Source organism: Ursus arctos, unplaced genomic scaffold (assembly GCF_023065955.2).
Source record: "Ursus arctos isolate Adak ecotype North America unplaced genomic scaffold, UrsArc2.0 scaffold_30, whole genome shotgun sequence".
NCBI classification, from domain to species: Eukaryota; Metazoa; Chordata; class Mammalia; order Carnivora; family Ursidae; genus Ursus; species Ursus arctos.
The window spans coordinates 7,927,997-7,949,899 of record NW_026622986.1 but is presented as its reverse complement, the minus strand read 5'-3'; the positions used below and the strand labels follow the sequence as shown (position 1 = coordinate 7,949,899).

The window sequence follows — 21,903 nt, the reverse complement described above, 5'->3', positions numbered from 1 at the left end:
CAGGCAATTTTAAATTAGAAAGGGGGCTTGGTCAAGCGGTTTGCAGTTGAACACATCTGACTCCTATAGGAGTTTGGAAATTGGAGGGGGAAGGGCACATTCTAGATGTCACAATGAGGGAGCACACATTGCTATCAGTGAGGAACTAGAGATCCTAAGTGTTCCACTACATATAAGGCAATCTTGTACGACAAAAACGTACATCCCAAACGCCAATGGCCACCTCACTTTAGCTTATAGCCCAAGATGACTGCTTCCAATATCTAGTCAAAGCAAATCTTCTGACTTCCATTTGTTCTATCTACACTGCCACAGATACTTGTTTCACAGTGATAGGGTCTGCCCCAGGGAAGACTGTGAAGTGTACCCGGCTTTCCTGGATGTCCTCCTTACTCCTCCTGTGGGGACTCTCACCTTACTGCCCATTCTGGCCTGACGCCATTCAAGTAACATCCCCACAAGTTCTGGGCTTTGGCTACACTCTTCTCAACTCTGATCCACCAAAACCTGTTTCCTGCAAGTTTTCAGCAAATACCCGATAAACAAATCACACTAAGATACTAGTCTCATGATAATACAATGCACTCTTCCTCCCAGGGATATCTGTATTGAAGACTTAATCCAAAAATACCACTTCTTACCATCTCCTCTATTACCACGCTGGTCCAAGCTACTATACCGTCTTTCTACCTGGATCACCACAGCAGTTTCTTAGCAAATCTTCCTGCTTCAACCTTATAATTCATAGTCTCTTCTCAACAGTGATCTGACTATCATTTCCTAGCCCCAAGCCCTCTGATAGTTCCTTAATTCACTCAGAAAAAAAGCCAAGTATTTCCAATGGCCTGCAAGGCCATAAATGAAATAAGGAAAGCAGGAGGAAGAGTGTACCAGAAAGAAATAACCACTTTGGTCATGTTAAATATGAGATGCCTAGGAGACATTCCAGTGGAGCTGCCAGAAAGGTATTATGCTTAGATCCTCAGATGAGAGCTTCAGGTTAGATAAATGGTTCTCACCTGGGAGTGATTCTGTCCCCCAGGAGACACTCGGCAATGTGTGACACATTGTTGGTTACCACTTGTGGGACGGGGGGGGGTTCTACTGGCATCTAGTGGGTGGAGGCCAGAGATGTTGCTGCTATATAGCCTAAGGTGCACAAGACAGCCCCCCCCCCCGACAAAAATTTACCCCATCTAAAATGCCACTAGGTGGGGCGCCTGGGTAGCGCAGTCCTTAAGCATCTGCCTTAGGCTCAGGGCGTGGTCCCGGCGGTCCGGGATCGAGTCCCACATCGGGCTCCTCCGCTGGTAGCCTGCTTCTTCCTCTCCCCGTCCCCTGCTTCTGTTCCCTCTCTCGCTGGCTGTCTCTCTGTCACATAAATAAATAAAATCTTTAAAAATAAATAAATAAAATGCCACTACGTGCTCAGGCTGAGAAAAACCTATGCTAGAGAAATAGATATGGGAGATCATATTTAAAATGCAAAGTACAGATAAAAGACTAGTATCCAAGATCTACAAAGAAGTTCTCAAACTCAATACACGAGAAACAAATAAACAAATCATAAAATGGGCAGAAGATATGAACAGACACTTTTCCAATGAAGACATACAAATGGCTAACAGACACATGAAAAAATGTTCAAAATCATTAGCCATCAGGGAAATTCAAATCAAAACCACACTAAGATACCACCTTACGCCAGTTAGAATGGCAAAAATTGACAAGGTAAGAAACAATTGTTGGAGAGGATGTGGAGAAAGGGGATCCCTCCTACATTGTTGGTGGGAATGCAAGTTAGTACAGCCACTCTGGAAAACAGGGTGGCGGTCCCTTAAAAAGTTAAAAATTGAGCTACCCTATGATCCAGCCATTGCACTACTGGGTATTTACCCCAAAGATACAGACGTAGTGAAGAGAAGGGCCATATGCACCCCAATGTTCATAGCAGCATTGTCCACAATAGCTAAATCATGGAAGGAGTCAAGATGCCCTTCAACAGATGACTGGATTAAGAAGATGTGGTCCATATATATAATGGAATATTACTCAGCTATCAAAAAGAACGATTTCTCAACATTTGCTGCAACATGGACGGCACTGGAGGAGATAATGCTAAGTGAAATAAGTCAAGCAGAGAAAGACAATTATCTCATCTATGGAACATAAGAACTAGGAAGATCGGTAGGAGAAGAAAGGGATAAAGAAAGGGGGGTAATCAGAAGGAGGAATGAAGCATGAGAGACTATGGACTCTGAGAAACAAACTGCGGGCTTCAGAGGGGAGGGGGTTGGGGGAATGGGATAGGCTGGTGATGGGTAGTAAGCAGGGCACGTATTGCATGGTGCACTGGGTGTTATACGCAACTAATGAATCATCGAACTTTACATCAAAAACCAGGGATGTAATGTATGGTGACTAACATAATATAATAAAAAATATTATTATAAAAAATAAATAAATAAAATAAATAAATAAAATGCAAAGTACAAGGTGAGAAAAAGAAGAAACCTTGAGGAGCTCCTCTTCCCACAGTCATGTCAAAATGGAAGAACCAACACAGAAGACTGAAAGGGGTCAGCCAGAATGGGAAAAGGCAGGGCAGGAAACAGTGGTGGATCAAAGGCCAAGAAAAGAGTGTTCCTGAAAGGAAGCAACACTCAACAGTGGTCCACTCCATGGAAAACCGCTAAGATGGCAAGTGACACCAGTCGGGGTAAGGTTAGAAAGAATGGAGGAGGTGTGCTGTGGGTGTAAGAGAACAGAGATACATGGGAAGGCTGCCAGCAAATGAGGCTGCTGCATACATCACTCAAGTGAAACCAACAGGCAGGTAGTTGGGCTCCTCCAGTCCCCTGGCTTTGCCAGATGGGAGAGATCAAAAAGGTGCAAAGAATAAGGGAATCTGCAGGAGAGCAATTTGAATTAGGGCAGCTAGGTCTGGGTCAGGAAGAACTGATGACAGAAGGGAACTAATGAATAGAGAAGAGTGGGGGGAGGGGGTTAATGAACTGAAACTCTTGATGAGTCATAAACATGTTTCCATATCAGTAAATATATTCCTCTACCATGCTTTTAATTGTTCCATATTAATATAATCTATTTCTTAATATTATTAAAGTAAATGTGATTTTACTTTAGTAAGAAAGAGCTATTTACTATCTGAACATGGTTCGGGGTCCTATTTACTTTGCCAGACCAGGAGGAAACAGCATTTAGGAAAAGACCATGTTATGGTGAAAGATATGCTAAATAATAGTCACGGGTTAAAATACTGGCTTTTTCATTTGCTAATGTGGCAACTTTGAATGACTTACTTAACCTCTCTGATCCTAAATCTCTTTACTTAACAGACTGTGGTAAGCACAGCAGGTACATAAATCCCCTTGAAGAATACCCACATCCTAATCCCAGGAATCTGTGAATATGTTATGTTACATGGCAACCAGGAATTAAGGTTGCTAATCAACTGACCTTAAAATAAGGAGACTATTCTGGAATACCCAGGTGGACCCACAGGAACCACAAGGGTCTTAAAGGGAAAAGAGAGACGCATAAGAGCCAGAACCAGAAAGACTGCTTCTGAGACCTGACCCACCACCGCTGGCTCTGTAGATAGAAGGAGGGCCACAAGCCACAGAATGTGGGCAGCCTCTAGAAGCTGGAAAAGACAAGAAAACTGATCTCCCCTAAAACCCCCAGAAAGGAATGCAGTCCTGCCAACACTCAGTAACACTCATTTTGGGCTTCTGACCTCCAGAACTGTAGGAAAATAAATGTGTCGTTTTAAAGCCATGAAGTTTCTCTTAATTTGTTACAGAACAATGGGAAACTAACACCAGGTTATATGAATCAACTTCGGAATCTGTGTAACCAAGAAAATATAAATAAAGTACAGGAAACATTTAAATAGCTGCTATTAGTATTATTAGTGCTAATACCATCACAGCACCAAAACCAATGGTAGTCAAGAGAAAGAACACCCACTCGGTTCTAGAATTTACACTACGCCGTGACCTAAGACATCTTAGTTAACCTTAGTTACCCTATGGGACTCATTTCTCTCACTTATAAAACAAAATGGGGGGGCCTAGAATACATGACTTCTAAAGTTTCTTCCAGTTCTAAAATTTTATGATTCAAAAATCTAATTCCTTAATGACATTCTACTTATTGCTAATTAACAGATTCCGAAAATCCTATTAACTAAAAACAGTAAGCCAAGCGGTTTTCATGTAATGTTTCAACGTTTTCAATATTTTATATTGCTGAGTTATAGCCTTATAAAGTTGAGTCACGGCATAAAAATCACAGACCTGCAAGCAAGGGAAAATATCTAAGTCATCCTGCTACTATTTAAAGGCCTCACAGTCAAACTACAATAATATCTTCTCAAGTAGCTCGAAGTATATTCCCGCACATTACCTCATTTATTCTTTTTTTAATAGCTTTGAGATATAGCTCACATGCTACGCTATTAACCCTTTCATAGCAGATGACTCACTGGTTTTGGTATGTTCACAGAGCTATAAATCCATCACCGCAAAGAATTTTTTAGACCATTTTCATCATCCTAAAAATGATGATTAGCAGTCATTCCCCACCTCCCTTCTCCAGCCCTTCCTGGCCACTAATCTACTTTCTGTCCCAACAGACTGGCCTATTCTAGACATTTCCTATAAATGGAATCATACCACATAGGGCAATTTGTGTGTCTGACTTCTTAGCGTGTTTTGAGGTTCGTCCATGTTGTCGCATGTGTCAGTACTTCATTCCTTTTTCATGCTAAATAATATTCCACTGGATCGTGTGAATGATATGCCACATTCTGCTTACCCTCAACAGCTGATAGACGTTTGGGTTGTTTCTATGTGTTAACTATCTGGACTAATGCTGCTATGAACATTGTATGTTTAATGTGGATGTGTGTTTTGAGTTCTCTTGGGTATGGACCTAGGAGTGGAATTGCTGGGTAACACATGGTAACTCTACGTTTTAACCTTTAAAGAACTGCTAGGCTGTTTTCCAAAGTGGCTGCCTCCTTTTCTCACACCAGCAATGTATGAATGTTCGTTCCAATTGCACCACATTCTTACCAACACTTGCTATTATCTATCTTTGATTATAACCAAATAGTTAGTATGAAGTGTTATCTTTTGTGATTTTTGACTTGCATACCCCATGACTAATGATGTCGAGCATCTTTTCATGAGCTGATTTACAACTTATAAGTCTTCTTTGGAGAAATGTCTATTCAGGTCCTCTGCCATTTTTTAATTGTGTTGTTCTGGATAAAAGTCCATTGTCAGATAACTGATTTGCATGTATGTATTTTCTCCCACTCTATATACCTCATCTAAACTTAGGGCAACTACTTACACTCAATAAACAAAGTCTGTGTCGCTATCCCCACTTTGCTGGTAGAATCGGCATTTTATATGATTAAACTGGACAACTGGCAGACTCAAAAAAAAAAAAAAAAACCTTACAGCTCTGCCCCTATTTTTATTAATTTAAAGGGGCCATATATTCATGGCAACACTGGTGACAGCACACCCAGGAAGGCACCCTCATTCAACCCTGATGCTGCTTGTATTGATAACCAGACGGTATTATTTCCACAGTATATCAAAGATGATTCATTCATTCACTCAAAAAATAGTTATTAAGTGTTATGTGGCAGGTGCTGTGCTCAGGATGCATCAGTGAACTTGACCAAGTCCTTCATTAACCTTATAATTTGGCAGTGTTATACAAAATCCCTAGTGCTAAATCAATTTCCTAAAGGCAAACCGTCCAAACAAAGAAATTTATCTTAGTGCTTAAAAATTCACCATCAACTCTCAAGAAGAAACATTATAGATTTTAATGCAAGGGATATCCTATTTAAAAAAAAAAAATCTAAAGTGTCAAACTTATTTTGTGGCCCAGGATGACCTTGTTTTAAGTATTGACCTTACTAGGCCATCACTTGGCTCTTATAAATCCTTTTTATAATGCAGCCATGTTTAATGACATCTGTCAAAATGAAACCTGAGTAAAGGAGGAAAATACTCATACTTCTCTACCTTTAACCAGAAAAGCCTGAAGGCTCAAGTCTATATCATAGCCAGTTCCTAACCCATGTGAATAAAAATGTTATGATAGCTCCATTAAACATAAAAACAAAAATACAGAATTACAAATCCAACCACCTAAAAAGGCAGTTCTAACCCGGTCTATCAAACTACCCTTAATGAAAAGCAGAGGGACTAAATATCCCCAGGAGACCGAAGGCACGGCACTAACTGGCCCACACAAACTTTACATTTCTTGGTCTATTCTAAACTATAATATACCTATTTTCTTACTTTAAAAAAAAAGTTAGCATTTGTAATTAGAGTCAATAAAAGAATTTGTTGAGAAAGATCTCACGGTTTATAATTAGAACTACATTCACTTTTGCTGGGCAAATTCGGTAAATTAAGTAACAGCTAGTAAAACGAACGCTGGGGAAGATGTACCATGCCTACCTCATAGTTCTGAGTGTCCTCAACACACCACTTTGTAAACGCAGGCTGTGCCTACTGCCGCCTGGCCGGCGAGGTGCCTGCAAATTACGGCGGCACAGGCTGAGCCTGGAGGGGGTGACCCGAGGTGATCCCGAGGATGGCGTGCTACAAGAGAGTAGGAGCTACAGATCAGTGCGGGGCTCTTCCACACCGTGAACCGGGAGGCTTGGGCTTTGCTTCAGGGACTCAGAGAACAGTGCTAAGTGGGCAGAACATGGTAGTGCCGGCTTCCATTTCCCCTACTTTCACCTGTCTTACATCGTGGGCTTGCAGGGAGGTTTTCCGAAGACTAAAATCAGAGTGATGAAAAGGTCTGTAAACCTAAACCTAGAGGAAGTCTTGACTCGGCAGACAACAGCGCGCATCACATCTGAAAGACCGGCGAGGACAAAATGGGAGAATGAATAATGAAGCTGGTGAGGGGCAGAGTCAAAAACAGGAAAGGGTGCGGCAGAAGCCAAGGGTTGGGGTCAGACCTTTACCCACTGAAAATAATGCCTATTGTGGAGTGGGTGTGTCTGCTTTAAAGAGCAGCAATGGGATCCTTCACCCAGAAGCATTCAACTGCTGAAATCTGAAACTCCAATATGCTACTTATGGGCTACAATCTCACCCTTCCAGCTCTCTCAACTCCTTACCTGCCTTTGCCAATCAAGGCTCCACAGAACAGCCAACCTGAGCCTTCAGAAAAGTAAAACAGATCACGTCACTTCTCTGATTCAAACCTTCCAATGGCTTTCCCAGGACACTTGAATAAAATCCCAGATCCTCCTGCAGCCCTGAAGTATCACAGCCTTTTTTTTTTTTTTTACCACTCTCCTCCTCACTATCACTCCCCAGTTACCAGGCCACTCCTCACACGAGCTCCGGGCCAGGGCTCCGCCATGCTGTCTGCATACCCTGGGATGCTGTTCCCATTGGTGTGTCCTAACTACATTCCAGTCTCTGCTCAGAGGTCATCTCTTCCAAGAGTCTCTTCTTGTTCACATTATCTAAAATAGCATCTGCATCACTCTCTATCCCCTTACCCTTCATTGTTCTTTTTAACATTTTCATACATATGTTTACTACCTGCCGTCTAGAAATAAGCTCTAGCAGGGCAGGGACTTTGCTTTGATCTAAGTAGCCACACCACAGAGAGCAGTGTTTGGACGATATGCTCAATATTTATTGAATGAATAAACGAACGAATAAATCATACTTGATCTTAATATGTTTCAGATTCCAGTTTTTCCCCATGCCCTCTCTATTCTTTTCCTGATCTATGAGCCACGCTCCAAGCTCCACTTCATCTCCACTATAAGCCTAGGATCTGATCATCCAGCTTTGGCCACTCCCTTGCCAAAACGTAGCTTTCTTGCTGGCTTGTCCTTCCCCTATACCAATCTTCCCCACTCCCACACCCAGACTTAGAGATTGCTCCTATAAAAGCCCCAAGTCCACCAAGTGGACCAGAGACTCTGCAAATGCATGGTCTCCCATCTCAACAGGGCCCTTGCTTGCTGCTGCCCATCATTCTCTTTGTGGGCTCCCAATCAACTCCCTGTCTCACATTTCACAGAATCAATTCCAAACTTCGATCACTTTCTTCAAGCTTCCTATTCTTCCCTCTACTCAGCAAGTGACATTACCTCCACAGAACCAAGAGAGAGGTTATTAGGTCAGACTCCCTCAGTTTCCTGCACCCCTCCTGCCTGACAACCACACTCTTACCTCCTTCCTGAGACAGTGGAAGAAGGATGTCCCTCAGCCCTCCCAAAGATAACCTTCAACCAGGGCTCCACAACTCAAGCCACCCCACCTCCTAAGGGATCTGATGCCATCATTTATCTGCCTTCCTCTTCCAAATCTTCCACTTCTTTCTGACCTTCCCCCCACTGTACATAAATGCTTAAAGCTCCCCCATTATAAAACAAATGAACAAAAGAACCTGATATACTCACTCCCCCAGATGTGATTCTCTCTTGCCACTGTCCTAGTTGCGCCTTCCCATTCACAACCAAGTGTCTTGAAAAAGAGTTTAAACTCATTATTTCCACCACTGCCACCAGCACCCCCAATTCACTACTCAACCTCCGCAATCTGGATTTTGTACAAACACAAAACTCTCTCCAAAATACAAACAACTTCTTAACTGAAAATTCATTCAGAATTTATTAGACCTGTCAATTTAATACTGACATTCTCAATTTTAAAAAAAGCTTGCCTCTTGGCTTCAGTAACATTACTCTTTCTTGATGTTCTCCTCTTTCGGACTCTTCTTTGCAGTTTCCTTTGCTATGGACCTTGATCTGAGAAAAGCCCCTTGCATGTGGTGTAGCAGTTAAAAATCTGGGCTGTCTTAGCTTGGGCTTCCATAATAAAATACCATGAGTGGGTGGCTTAAAGAACAAAATTCATTTTTCTCACAGTCTGGAGGCTGGAAGTCCGAGATCAAGGTGCCTGTGTCATCTGGTTCTGGTGAAAACCCTCCTCGTGAGTGGCAGACAGCTGCTTTCTCAGTGTATCCTCACATGGCCGAAAGCTCTGCTGTCTCTTCCTCTTCTTGTAAGGACACCGGTTCTACTGGCTCTACTGGATCACCCTTAAGCTTTATCTCCAAATATAGTCACACGGGGGATTAAGGCTTCAACACATGAATTGGGGGGACACAACTCAGTCCGTAGCAGCCAACAGCAATACAAGAATGGGAAAAACCAAATGTTATATAATAACAATAACCGTACAAGCGTAAGAACTCTACAGCAAGAAAGAAAAAGGACAGCACATGAAAATATCAGGACACAAAATTTTTACAAGAATATGTTACGCATATGAAATAAAAAGGAAATCAAAACAGGAATGATGTTCAAAAAAAGGAGTTTATTTCTAAACTCTTTGTTAGACAATTTGAAAGATAAACTTTCACAGAATGAATATATAAACGAAAAACTTCAAGTGAAAAAAAATCACTAAGAATACTTCCAAGATCTCTGGGTGATACACAACCTCTTCAACAGATACGAATGTGTCTCTGTCCCCCGTCCAGTGACCTACAAACGAACAGACAAGTAACTTTGCTCTCTACCACTACCCTTACACCCAATATACAACGGAATACAAATAAGATGAATGCGATTAAGTCTTCCATTCTGAGAAGAATGGCAAATACTATTCTCACCAATGATGAAATACTGCTGGACAGGAATGGCAAAGAGTCTCCACTCTACCCGGGAAGCAAGTTCCTTGGTTAAACTTAGGTTCTGTGCTGGGCCAGCTGTGGGAGGCAGGGGGGCGTGTAAGGAGGGGACAGACTCGCTTGTCCATTTGTCTGCTACAGCCTGGCTTTGTCTCTGGAAGATACTTTCTTCTGTTATCCTTGCTGGAAATATAGGAAGTGAACATAGGAGAGTATGTGCTCCAAAGAGGCAGGAAAGAGCTAATAGCCTATTTCCTGGGGGTACATGTTTGGGGGTCAAAGATTGCTTTAGTTGTCAAACAACGTCAAATCATCACAGGCTTTGCCAAGCGAAACTTGTGGTATCTTTGGCAACACAATCCTCTCAAAACCTCCATAGGTCTCTTTGTCTTCAGCCAGTGCCACATGAAAGTAGCCACAACTCAAAATTTAGTCTGATGGTAGATGCTAAGCTTGTCAATTCTGTCCTCCTATTATTAGCTGACCTCCGAGGCAGATGCATCCCTCTCTCTCAATTTAAGGCTAGCTAACTTGAGAGCATCTGATTCACGCGGCAGGATGATTATACCATCACCACACCCCATTCACATCGGGGCAACCCATGTGACTTAAAATGTTCTTTCTGCCTGAATGATTTCAGGCTCAGCCACTCCATTAGGTCTGGCCAATAAAATATGAACAAAAGTAACACATGCCGCTTCCAAGCAGCTGGGTCTGCCATGTCTCTCTTCCTCTGAAACAGAACAGCAATGTCCCCAGAAAGCCTATTCCTTTGGCTTGGAGTGGTAGAAGATGGTGGAACGGAGCCACAGACATGTCAGAAGTAAGAAATAAACCTTTGTTGTCCTAGGGAACTGAGACTGGATTTGTAACTGGAGCTTTACCTAGCTTAAGTGACTGGTTCAGGTGGGAAGATAAATCCTTACTATGATCCTTGCCTAGCCTGGCTTCCACTTTTCTCTGGCCAAGAAAATCTGACGAAGGTTCCTAAAAATGAATCTAACCTCTTGTTGTTTGGGAAAAAGAAACTATTTTTTCCAACCCTGCAATACCCCGTATTACTGTCCTTTCCATCAATGTGAAGCATAGGCCAGGGGTGTACAGAACTTCATTAGCAAATTTATACCCCCTCCCAACTCGAAGTGCAAACTAGCTAATTGTTCTCTTACTTGACACCCTCTTGGAGTTCCTTGCTAAAGCAACTAGTCAACTAGTGTGAGACGTCTCACAGTAGCAGTCTTTCTAACCACTGCCCTGGAGGTACAAACTGGGCAGACACATCCATGCCCTTCCAAGTTATCAGAGGTGACAGCTTCCCCAAGTGTTCTGCCATAGCATAACAAGCGTCACCCGTTTTCCAGCCTATAACACGGTGCCTACTGTCCGCTGGCCAACCACTCAGCCAGGGCCATGCATTTTAGCTACTTATCATGGCAACATCCCACTTCAGGTACCAATTTTGGCATTAAACTGGGTATGGGGAAAGCTGCTGTGATAAAATGATAACAAATACAGTGGCTCAAACAAGAAAGTTTCTTCTCTTCCTAGAAACAGTACAGAGATAGGCTGGTGCTTAGGGGAGGACGGTGAGTAGTAGTTGGTTCTGTTCCACAAGGTCATCTGGGGACCTAGGCTGATGGGGATGGCTCTGCCATTCTCACCACAGGATGTCTACCTCTGGATTCAAGGCCCCTGTTGCCATTCCAGCTGTTGCTGCTTTCTAGTCAGTTGGCGGGGGCGGGGGGGGGGGCATGGCATAGGGAGAAGAACAAGACTAGCTCCTCATCATTAGGAAGATAACCCAGAAATTGCACATACCACTTTTGCTCACATTTAACTGGCCCCAACCTAATCAGGTAGACATCTCCTATAGTCAGGGGAAACTGGAAAGTACAGTCCCTAAGACAGATTCAGAAACGAACAGAGAAAAGGATATCCTAGATACTGGAGAAGAATTAACAACAGTCTCTGTCATACCTCACACAACCTATTCCCAAGAGTCATCAGAAAAATTTTTTAAAAGTGTACTTCAGATTTCAGACCATGGCGGCCGCTGTTCAAAACCTCCACTGGCTTTCTCTTTCACTGAGCATAAAAACTAAAGTCCCCACAACGGCCTACAATCTCCACGCAACCTGCTCCCTCCAGTACCTCTCTAACTTCATTTCCTAATACTCTTCCCTTAAAACAAACACCAAATGTATTAAAGATCTGAATGTGAAAGGTAAAACTATGAAGCTAATGAAATAGAAAGTAAGATGATATATTTGTGACCTTGACTGATAAAAAGATTTCTTCAGATCTCAAAAGTACAAACAATATGGGAAAATTCTGATGGAACTGAAAGAACTGACTCCACCAAAATTAAGGACTTGTTATTCAACAAAAAACATTATAAAGTTAACAGACAGGCAGAAGACTGGAAAAATATGTTTGCAACTTCAAAAAAAAAAAAAAGCATTTAATACCCAGTGTATGCCAAGAACTCTTTAAGATAACAAAAAGAAGACAGGAAATGCAATTTAAAATTTGGTAAGAGACAGCAGCAGACAGTTTACAGAAGGTAAAGACAAAATACAGAATGTCTCATTAAATTTGAATTAAAGATAAGCAATAAGAAAATTTAGTATAAGTATGTCCCAACTAATGCAAGGGTATATACTTATACTCAAAATTTATTTGCTGTTAATCTCATATTCAAATTTAACAGGTTGTCCTGTATTTTTATTTGCTAAATCTGACAACTAAAGGTGAAATCTATATGGCTAACAAGTGAATGAAGAGAAACTTAGCCTCACTGGTAATCAAAGAAATGCAAAATAAAACTATGAGATACCATTTTATAGCCATTGTATTAGCAGATAACCCTTGCCTTTTCCATTTTACTACAGAAGATCATTTAACTTAGGACTCTTTTTTTGATCATATCACTAGGCAACAAAAGTCCAACTATTTACTGCATATGCAAAGAGAAAAACCACATTTCAAATCCATCATTTCATACACATAAATAATATCACATAAATAATCCCAGTAACCATATTCAGGCATCGAAGACATCTTTTTCCTAGAAAATTTAAGTACCTATTTAGTATAAATTTGTAAAATTTAAATGTTGAGGATAAGAATGTTTGAGTATCATTTAGTAATTAAACAACAGCAGTTCATAAACAATATATTAATTTTAGTACTGGGTTGTGATTAAGCTCTTGAGGTTAACTATCATAGCAGGTCAGAAATTTGGACTATAAATAAATACAAGAATTAGGCTTCACATTTTCAAAGAGCTTTCACATAAAAATGCTTTACCCAAATCATAAATGTCGCTTTATCACTGGACAATATTCGTCTGGAAGGCAGAGAGGTATGGCACGAGCTGTAGGTAAAGGAAGGAAACGGGCTGCACGTAAACATGACAATACCCATTACCCATTCTTTTTTTAAATATTATGAGCTTATTTCATATGTAAATACAGTACAGGGTATTTTTAATAAAACTTCAATACAACAAAGAAAGTACATCGAAAACTCATTTTGCCTTCTCTAACTTCTAATATAAAGAATACCCTCTGAATTTATTTTAGCATCTCAAAGGAAAACATTTTAAAAACTAAAATGTTACTGTGTGAGATCAATTTAGAAAAATATCTACTTTTTGTCAGAGTTCCAGTAAACAGTCATAAATAGCTCTTTATTTCATTCTGAATAAAAATATTACAAAATAAAAATTAAACCAAAATACTTTATAAAAATGGTACTATGATATGTGTGGTAAAATGATTGACAGATACTAAAATAACTCAGCCTACCTTATATAAAAGACATACACTATAATCATTAACCTTCTAAAATATTGGTAAGAATAACTGTTAATTAACTTTCAAAAAGTCATCACTTCCAGATGTATCTCTAACAACAGCAAAAACAACAAACTTTTAGATCTATAATTCAGCATCCATCAAGACTACTTTTGGCAGGCATATGATACGACACACTCCCACAAGAGAGAAAAATAGACATAAAAGTAACAGCTTTCACCATAGTGTTTAAAACATTAAAGTATTTCCATAAGTAACATATTACCTTTTTTAAAAAAAAAGATTTTATTTATTTATTTGACAGAGATAGAGAAAGCCAGCGAGAGAGGGAACACAAGCAGGGGGAGTGGGAGAGGAAGAAGCAGGCTCATGGCGGAGGAGCCTGATGTGGGGCTCGATCCCACAACGCCAGGATCACGCCCTGAGCCGAAGGCAGACGCTTAACCGCTGTGTTACCCAGGCGCCCCAACATATTACCTTTTTAACTATATATAACTATAATCCTTGAAGCAGCCTGGGTCCCAAATAACATATAATCTTGTGACTGGCAGATAGAAAACAAATGATATTCACTGCACTCATTTCTTTTCTTACAAGTTTCAGAAGAAAAGCAAAATCAAAAGTGTATATTAGCGCAACTGCTAATATACATGTTTGACATAAATGTCAATGGAAAATAATTCCCCAGCTTCAAGAAAGGAAAAGATTATTCTTTGGCTCTATTCCAAGCTGGGAACAAGTAACCACAGAACCGGTTTTAAATATGCCCCAATCTATCAATCCTTAAACTCTAGCCAACATTTCCACTTAAGCACTCAGCTGAGTAAGTCAGGCGATCGGCAACTGCCTTGCTCCTCAACGCCAGCCAGTCCCTAAACTCCAAGTTTAAAGTTGGCCAATCCCTAAATTGTCTCACTGAAAGTAAGCCAATCCTAAAACTCCATGCTTCTTCAAAACCCTATCTAAGTACATCTCTGCCTGTTTCAAGGATTATATTCTGCAAGATTGCTCTTCCTTGTTTAGCAAGTATGAAATCCAGCTGTTTCAGTTACACTTAATGGTGGTCTCTCCCCTCAATAATACTATAAATATTATGGTAATTTGGATATCGCATTTTTCTTCATGGAGGTAAGAAAAATAGTTTGTTATGCTAATTCAGTTGTATGAAAAGTTGAAAATCTTCACCTTTTAAATATAATTCTAATCCTTCATGCCCAATATACAAATGTACTAAGAAAGGTCTTTTTCCTTCCCTTCTCAATTCCAGACCCACAATTTCATACTATCAATTGTCCACAGCCAGCCAGTGGATGTATTATAGGAAACATTAAAATTTCCAATTACAGACCTAAAAATACGGAACTGGCGTTTGCCACAGGGGCAGGAGGTGGGGGGGATAGGTAAAATGGGTGAAGGGGAATGGAAGGTACAGGCTTCCAGTTATGAGATGAGGAAGTCCCAGGAATGAAAGGGACAGCATGAGGAATATATATAGTCAAGATACTGCAATAGCTTTGTATGGTGACACTTTCTGTGAGCACAGCACAATGTATAGAGTTGAGGAATCACTATGTTTGTACACCTGAAACGAATTCAACATTGTGTGTCAACTACACTTCATTAAAACGAACAACCTGATTTTTAAAATAGCAGAGGAACGGAATAAGCATTTTTCCGAAGAAGCCGTACAGATGTCCAACAGAAACATGAAAAGGTGCTCGATATCACTCATCATTAGAGAAATGCAAAGCAAAACCACAATGAGATACCACCTCACACCTGTTAGGATGGCTATCATCAAAAAGACAAGAGGTAACAAATGTTGGTAAGGCTGTGGAGAAAAGGAAAGGGAACCCTTGTGCACTATTGCTGGGAATGTAAACTGATGCAGCCACTGTGGAAAACAGTGTGGAGATCCCGCAAAAAAAAAAAAAAAAAAAAAAAAAAAAATTAAAACTGCCATATGCCCCAGCAATCTCACTTCTGGGTATTAAAATTCTCCTTCCAATTACTGAAACTCACATCAAGAATTGAATATCATCAAATAATCTTCAAACAAAATGATAACTCATCAAATATTTGAGTAGATATTCTTTTTGAAAGTAAGAGAAACAGCCTCAAATGTGACATAAAAAATGGCAATGGCTAAAGAGAATAATATGGTTTCTAATTTAAAAATCAGAATGAATGGAAATCCTAGTCCAAATCTAAATCCCTCTATCAGAATGGCAAAGTGAATCATGCCAAGTGGGTTGCCTCACCAAAGTATACTTAAATACAGCTGAGAGCCATCTCCTCACACTGCTTTTGGACTTAATGTGCTCAAAAAATGGATTCTACAGAGCAAGTAGCACTACCTCACACTTTATCAAAACTCAGTGAAGATTCCACTCAAGTCCAATCACAGTAGGATGACAAGCACTGAATCACCAACTGCTTCAAGTGACAACATGAACGTCTAACTACATGTTGTAGGAAACCAGAATGTCACCCCCAAATATGCCATTTTGACATTTTGATTATTTTGAGTCAAAGATACTTAAGAAAAAGCAGGTGCAAGGACGCTCTGACTCTCCTTTTTTTGTCCTGAAAGTAAAAGATAAAACTCCCATGTGAAAGGTATCCTCCCTGCACCAGGAGGAAGGAAGATATTCTTATCACCAGAGATGGGGAACTTGGAGCTGAGAAACCTGTACAAAGAAATTTTACTAAACTAATCCTTATCTTCCTCGTTACTTCTTCACCATTTACTACCCCTAGCCCAGACTCCTCTGGGTCTTGTCAATTCTTCACAAATTTATTGTTTTGTTATCTAAAATGTATAAAAGCTTCCTGTTCTGTGAAGATCTTTGGATCTTCATTGAAGGCTCCCCTGTACAAGTTTAATAAAGTTTGTATGTTTTTCTACTGCTAATCTGTCTTATGTCAATTTAATCCTTAGGCCCAGACTGAGACCCAAAGACGATGGAGACTTTTTCCTCTCTTACAGTGTCAGGAGACCTACTTAGCTAGGTTAAGCATGGATCTGGTGAATTTATCCAGAAACTGTCAAATTTATTTATTAGAGAATATCTGGAGAGGCAGCATAGGTCAGTGAAAATAGTCAAAACTACATTATGAGTTGGGTGACCTTAAGTAAGTTCCCAGTTTTCACAGGACAGTCAGGAAGACCAAATGAGATAACTAGTAACCTTAAAAATGTCCTAAGCATCAAAATCTCTCAAAGTCCTAGATTTGCTTTTGTCCCTAACTTGCTGTAAAAATACAGCAAATCATTTGATCTAAGTCTGTTTCCTCATCTGGCAAATAGTGATGGTAATGCATGCCCTACACATTTCAGGGGTGTTCATGAAAATCACATATAAAAATTAATGTAAAGGATTTCTGAAATACATAAATAACCACGTAACTGTGAGATAGTTAATTCAATATATGAAAGAGATTCATACTAGCAAACCTGTTACAACCCAGGATTATATAATTTCCAAATTTAATTAATTTACTAAGAAAAAAATGTTCATATGGGGCGCCTGGGTGGCACAGCGGCTAAGCATCTGCCTTCGGCTCAGGGCGTGATCCCGGCGTTATGGGATCGAGCCCCACATCAGGCTCCTCCGCTAGGAGCCTGCTTCTTCCTCTCCCACTCCCCCTGCTTGTGTTCCCTCTCTCGCTGGCTGTCTCTATCTCTGTCAAATAAATAAATAAAATCTTAAAAAAAAAAAAAAGAAAAAAATATTCATAGCTAAATACAAACCAAAAACACTACACATATTGGCAACAACAACAAAAAAAAAATCAAGGCTATTAGCTACAAAAACTATTTTCCTTGCAATAAATGAACCAAATTGGCTCAGCTCTCCAAAAGCAGTTCAACACAATCTTTTGTTCAAGTCATGTGTTTGCCACTTACAACTACTGCCTCAACCTCTAAAGCATAAAAAACAAAAACAAAAAAAACCCATCCACAAAAAATAGTAAGGAAGAAAGAAAAAAAGTTACTTATTGCAGGGTTTCTCAATATCAGAAGTACTGGTATTTTGAACTGGATACTTTTTTACTGTTGGGGTCGTCCTATGCCTTATAGGATATTTAAGAACACCCCTGGCCTCCACCAACTACATGACAGGCACAATGCCCTCACACATAGTTGTGATAACCAAAAATGTGTCTAGACATTTGCCAAATGTCTCCAGAGTGACTTGGGGTAAGGAATAAAATCATCCCTAGTGGAGATCTACTGAGCTAAATGCACAGTTCCATACTCCATATATTTCAGTATTTATATCACATTTATCTAGAATGCAGCTTTAAGCTAGCACTTTTGCAGTATAAGGACCAAAGAAAAGAATGCTGTCTATAGGATAGTAATATCGTAAGAATTATAGCTATGGTAGGGAGTTATGGTCAAATTATTCCTTCCATCAACAGGTTGTTTCTGCTTAAACCTAAGAATTTTCTTCTTGTATGTTCTTTTGGGATAAAAATTTGGTTAATCTGTCACTAAAGCTTAGTCTCCACCCAGCCTTACTAATTAACAGTCATTATTATTTATGTGGGGGAAAAAAAAAATCAAGCCTCAAGATCTTAATTTCTAAGTAACCATGTACCAAATGAATCAAATTTAAGTGACACTTAACTGTTTACATTAAACATATTCAAACATTTACAATGCTAAGCAAAAGTACACAAACTAGTATTCAGCTATTACTGCAAATATACAAAGTGTGTGTGTGTGTATATGCATATATATATGCACCACACATATATATACATACACACACATGTAAGAGTTCAAGGTAATATGCAAGATTAACAGAAACTATAAGTTTAAATATTAAAAAAATATTTAGTGCCCACTATATGTTATCAGTGAGCTAGACACATAATTTTCTACAAGAAACAATTTCCATATACTTACATTTGTATTCTTAACTAGTAGTCTCTAAATTTGCTCATGTAAACATAGATTTTTAAAAGAATTTGGATTTTAGAAGTTATCTAGGATAGTCAGTGCTACAAAGAGGGGCTCCTGTCTTCAAACAGAAAGACTTACCATTATGTCTGCCATGCTGGGAGCTTTCTAGCACAATTAAACAATCATCAACCTGCCCTCGCTAAGCCTGAACTTAAAAAACGACAAAGCCTGAGCAATCAGCAGCCCCTTCAAGATCCTTTATACCATACATGCATATCTGATATTCCAGAGAAAGCTAGCTGCAATTGTGGGATAAAGAAATACTAATCATTTCAACCCCATTAAATTTGGGGAAGGCCAGGTAGCAGATTTAAGGTTTTGTGAACTGCAAAATGAGATGGCACATTTCTACATTTATATTTGTGGAGAGTTCCATTTAGAGTGATGGTGGACTTGGTTGTTCACAGCAACTCTCCCAATGAAAACTGAAAAAGCTAAACGAGATATAACTTTATATATTGTTAAGAAGAAACTCTGAAATTAGGGGCGCCTGGGTGGCACAGCGGTTAAGCGTCTGCCTTCGGCTCAGGGCGTGATCCCGGCGTTATGGGATCGAGCCCCACGTCAGGCTCCTCTGCTATGAGCCTGCTTCTTCCTCTCCCACTCCCCCTGCTTGTGTTCCCTCTCTCGCTGGCTGTCTCTATCTCTGTCAAATAAATAAATAAAATCTTTAAAAAAAAAAAAAAAGAAGAAACTCTGAAATTAATCACAAAATCTACAATGCTGTAATTTTATAAAATCTTTTAATGGTTCAAATTCAAAATACTCACGTTAGGAAGTAATAAAATTGTGACAAATGTACTGACGTTAGAGTATACCCTTAAAAAGATCTACAGAAATAAGACACACATTTCTGTGCATATTGTTCTAGTTTCTACATTCTACAACGTTCCAAATATGAGGTGTAATCTGTAATTCCAACTATGACATATACTACCAGATCCCCTTTCTGTGACAAAAAAATATATATCTCAATGTTAAAGAGATGATCAGCAGAGAAACTGAAACTTACTCCAATATGTGGAACTTTGGCGTGATACACTTAAACCGGTGGAAACCTGCCTGAATACCTCACACAGCCCCTCCATCACCCTGTATTATGCGAGCAGCAACATTTCAAGCCAACTCCCTTATTTCACTAGTAAATCCTGTCAACACTGAGGTAATAGAACTGGAAAAACTCATCACTCCACAATGATACTAAAATATCAGAATTTATTTCATTTGGTGAAAATTATATCATTGCCAAATAAAGCTAATGCAAATATAGTAAAATATGCAAGATTATGAGTAATTCTTTTGTTGAAGAGCACTCTTGGGGAGCCTCAAATTCACTGTGCAATTGCCTAGGCATTCTTTTGCTCCTTTGACCCCTTCATGCCCCATCCCTCAAGTATATGGGGTGGAGGGCGGTGCAGAAGGCCAGAATGAAATGATCAGCATGTATTTATGCATTTGGTCTACTCTGGTTTTATTCCCACAGGTTCTTCCTCAAACTCTGCTCCCAAGGAGAGTGGTATGTTTTATTCATTTCTGAACTCACAAAACTTAATCAAATGCCCTGTATATAAAGTCATCCCTAACAGCTACTACATGGCAGGCACTGGATTAGGAACTAGAGACAGAGAAGTAAAAAAGATACACACCTCACCCTCACAGAACTTCATGGAAGGGGGATACCGGATATTGGCTGTGTGAACTGAATCAAAGTAATTAAAGTCCAGTCAGCACAGCGCAATTGCCTGTGTTCTTTTTCCTCCACTGCCAACCAACGCTTAGATGAGGAACAAAAGCAGGCTTTCTCTTCAGAAATATAAATGTTGAGTCTCCAGCTCTGACTATTCCCCTGAGTTCCAAATTCATATATCCAACTGTCTGCTCAACAAGTTGACTTACAGGTAGTTTACAGACATTGATTGTGTGGACTCCGAAGCCAGACTGCTGGGTTTTGAACCCTGGCTCCGTCACTCCCAAGCTGGGTGATTTTAGGCAAGTCACTTTTAACCTCTCCGTGCCTCTGTGTTCTCATTTGCAAAATGGGGACTATAATGTTCCCTAGCACATACAATTGTTGTAAGGATTAAATTAATTAATACATGTAAAAGTGCTTAAAACCCTGCCCCCACAGTTTATGCCTACAAAGTGCTTCCTAGTACTACTAGCTCTAGTATTACCGTTACTATGCCTACAAGGCATCTAAAACTAGTCCAAAACAGAATTCAGGATTTTCTCACCAAACCCCTTTCAACCTGTTCAGTCAATAGCACTACTGGTTCTCCCAGTTGTTCTAGCCTAAAACCTCAGAAGTCATGACTTTTCCTCTTCCTTTTCCTCACACTCCGGGTTAGTAAATCCAAACCAGTAGCTCTACCCTCAAAAGTGTATCATGAATTCGACTACTTACTATCATCTCTACGACCACTTCCCCAAGGCCAAGACACGAGCATCTCTCCTTCAGGGTAGAGACAAAGCCTCCTACCTCCCCATTTGTGATCCCCACCCCCCACTCCATGACCTTACAGTTAATTCTCCAGCCAATAAAAGTAAAATCAAATGCTATTTCCCTGCTCTAAACATTTCAGTGGTTTTCTATCACACCTAAAATAACATCTCTACTTCACCATAGCCTGCAAGGGCCCCCAAAATCCGGCCTGGTCCTCCAACATCATCTGCCACCACTTTCCCCTTCCCTTGCTATGCCTTGGCCCCCTCAGGCTAGCTTCCCCATCAGACCATTGCTCCTTTGTTGCTCCTACCATCCAGGACTCATCTGGAGCATGAACTCTGAAGCAGGGTAGCCCAAATTCACATGCTGTCTCTATCACATTTTAGCTGTACAACCTTGAGCAAAGCCTCCTGTGTGTCGGTTTCTTCTCCCATAAAAATGGAGATAGGAGTACTTACCGCATAAGGCTGGTGTAAAAATTTAGTGTTTAGAAGACTGCCTCACATACAGTAAGCTCCATGTAAGTGCTTATGCTCTTATGAGCCTTGCCTGCAATGTTCTTACCTCAGGCTCTTCCTCTCACTCAATAGACTCAGCTGTCACCTTTTTTGGAAGGCCTTCCCTCACAGACCGTATCTAAAACAAGCTGCCCTGTTCCCCCACTGTCATTCCCCTATCCTCCTCTACCTCACTGTACTTAATCACTATCCAAAATAATATTAAGTACTTATTCTTCGTAGCCTATTCACTGGAAAATGTAGCCTATTCGCTGGAAAGTGAGCTCCACCAGGTTGGGAACTATCTTGTTTGCTGCTCTATTTCTAGTTCTGACTCAGAACCTGACTTCTGAATAAACATACCTCTTATCCAGGCTAGGGGACCTATGGGAATTTCTTAATAACAAGACCATACTTGGCCTTTCATTCTTACAC

At 40.1% G+C, this 21,903-nt stretch overlaps 1 protein-coding gene across 5 annotated transcripts in view; it reads right to left on the bottom strand.

The window, feature by feature from the left end:
• Positions 1-21,903, bottom strand: part of ZNF438 (zinc finger protein 438) — a 172,107-nt gene that overhangs the window by 148,776 nt on the left and 1,428 nt on the right. The window contains exon 2 of one of the 5 annotated variants that reach the window (XM_057304627.1): positions 13,042-13,108. The exons of 1 other annotated variant lie outside the window; for it this stretch is intronic. The gene's annotated coding sequence lies outside the window, so the exon portion shown is untranslated. Of the gene's footprint in view, positions 1-13,041; positions 13,362-21,903 lie in introns of those variants that run through there. 3 more of the 5 variants (XM_057304626.1, XM_048219356.2, XM_057304629.1) reach the window with 3 other exon arrangements.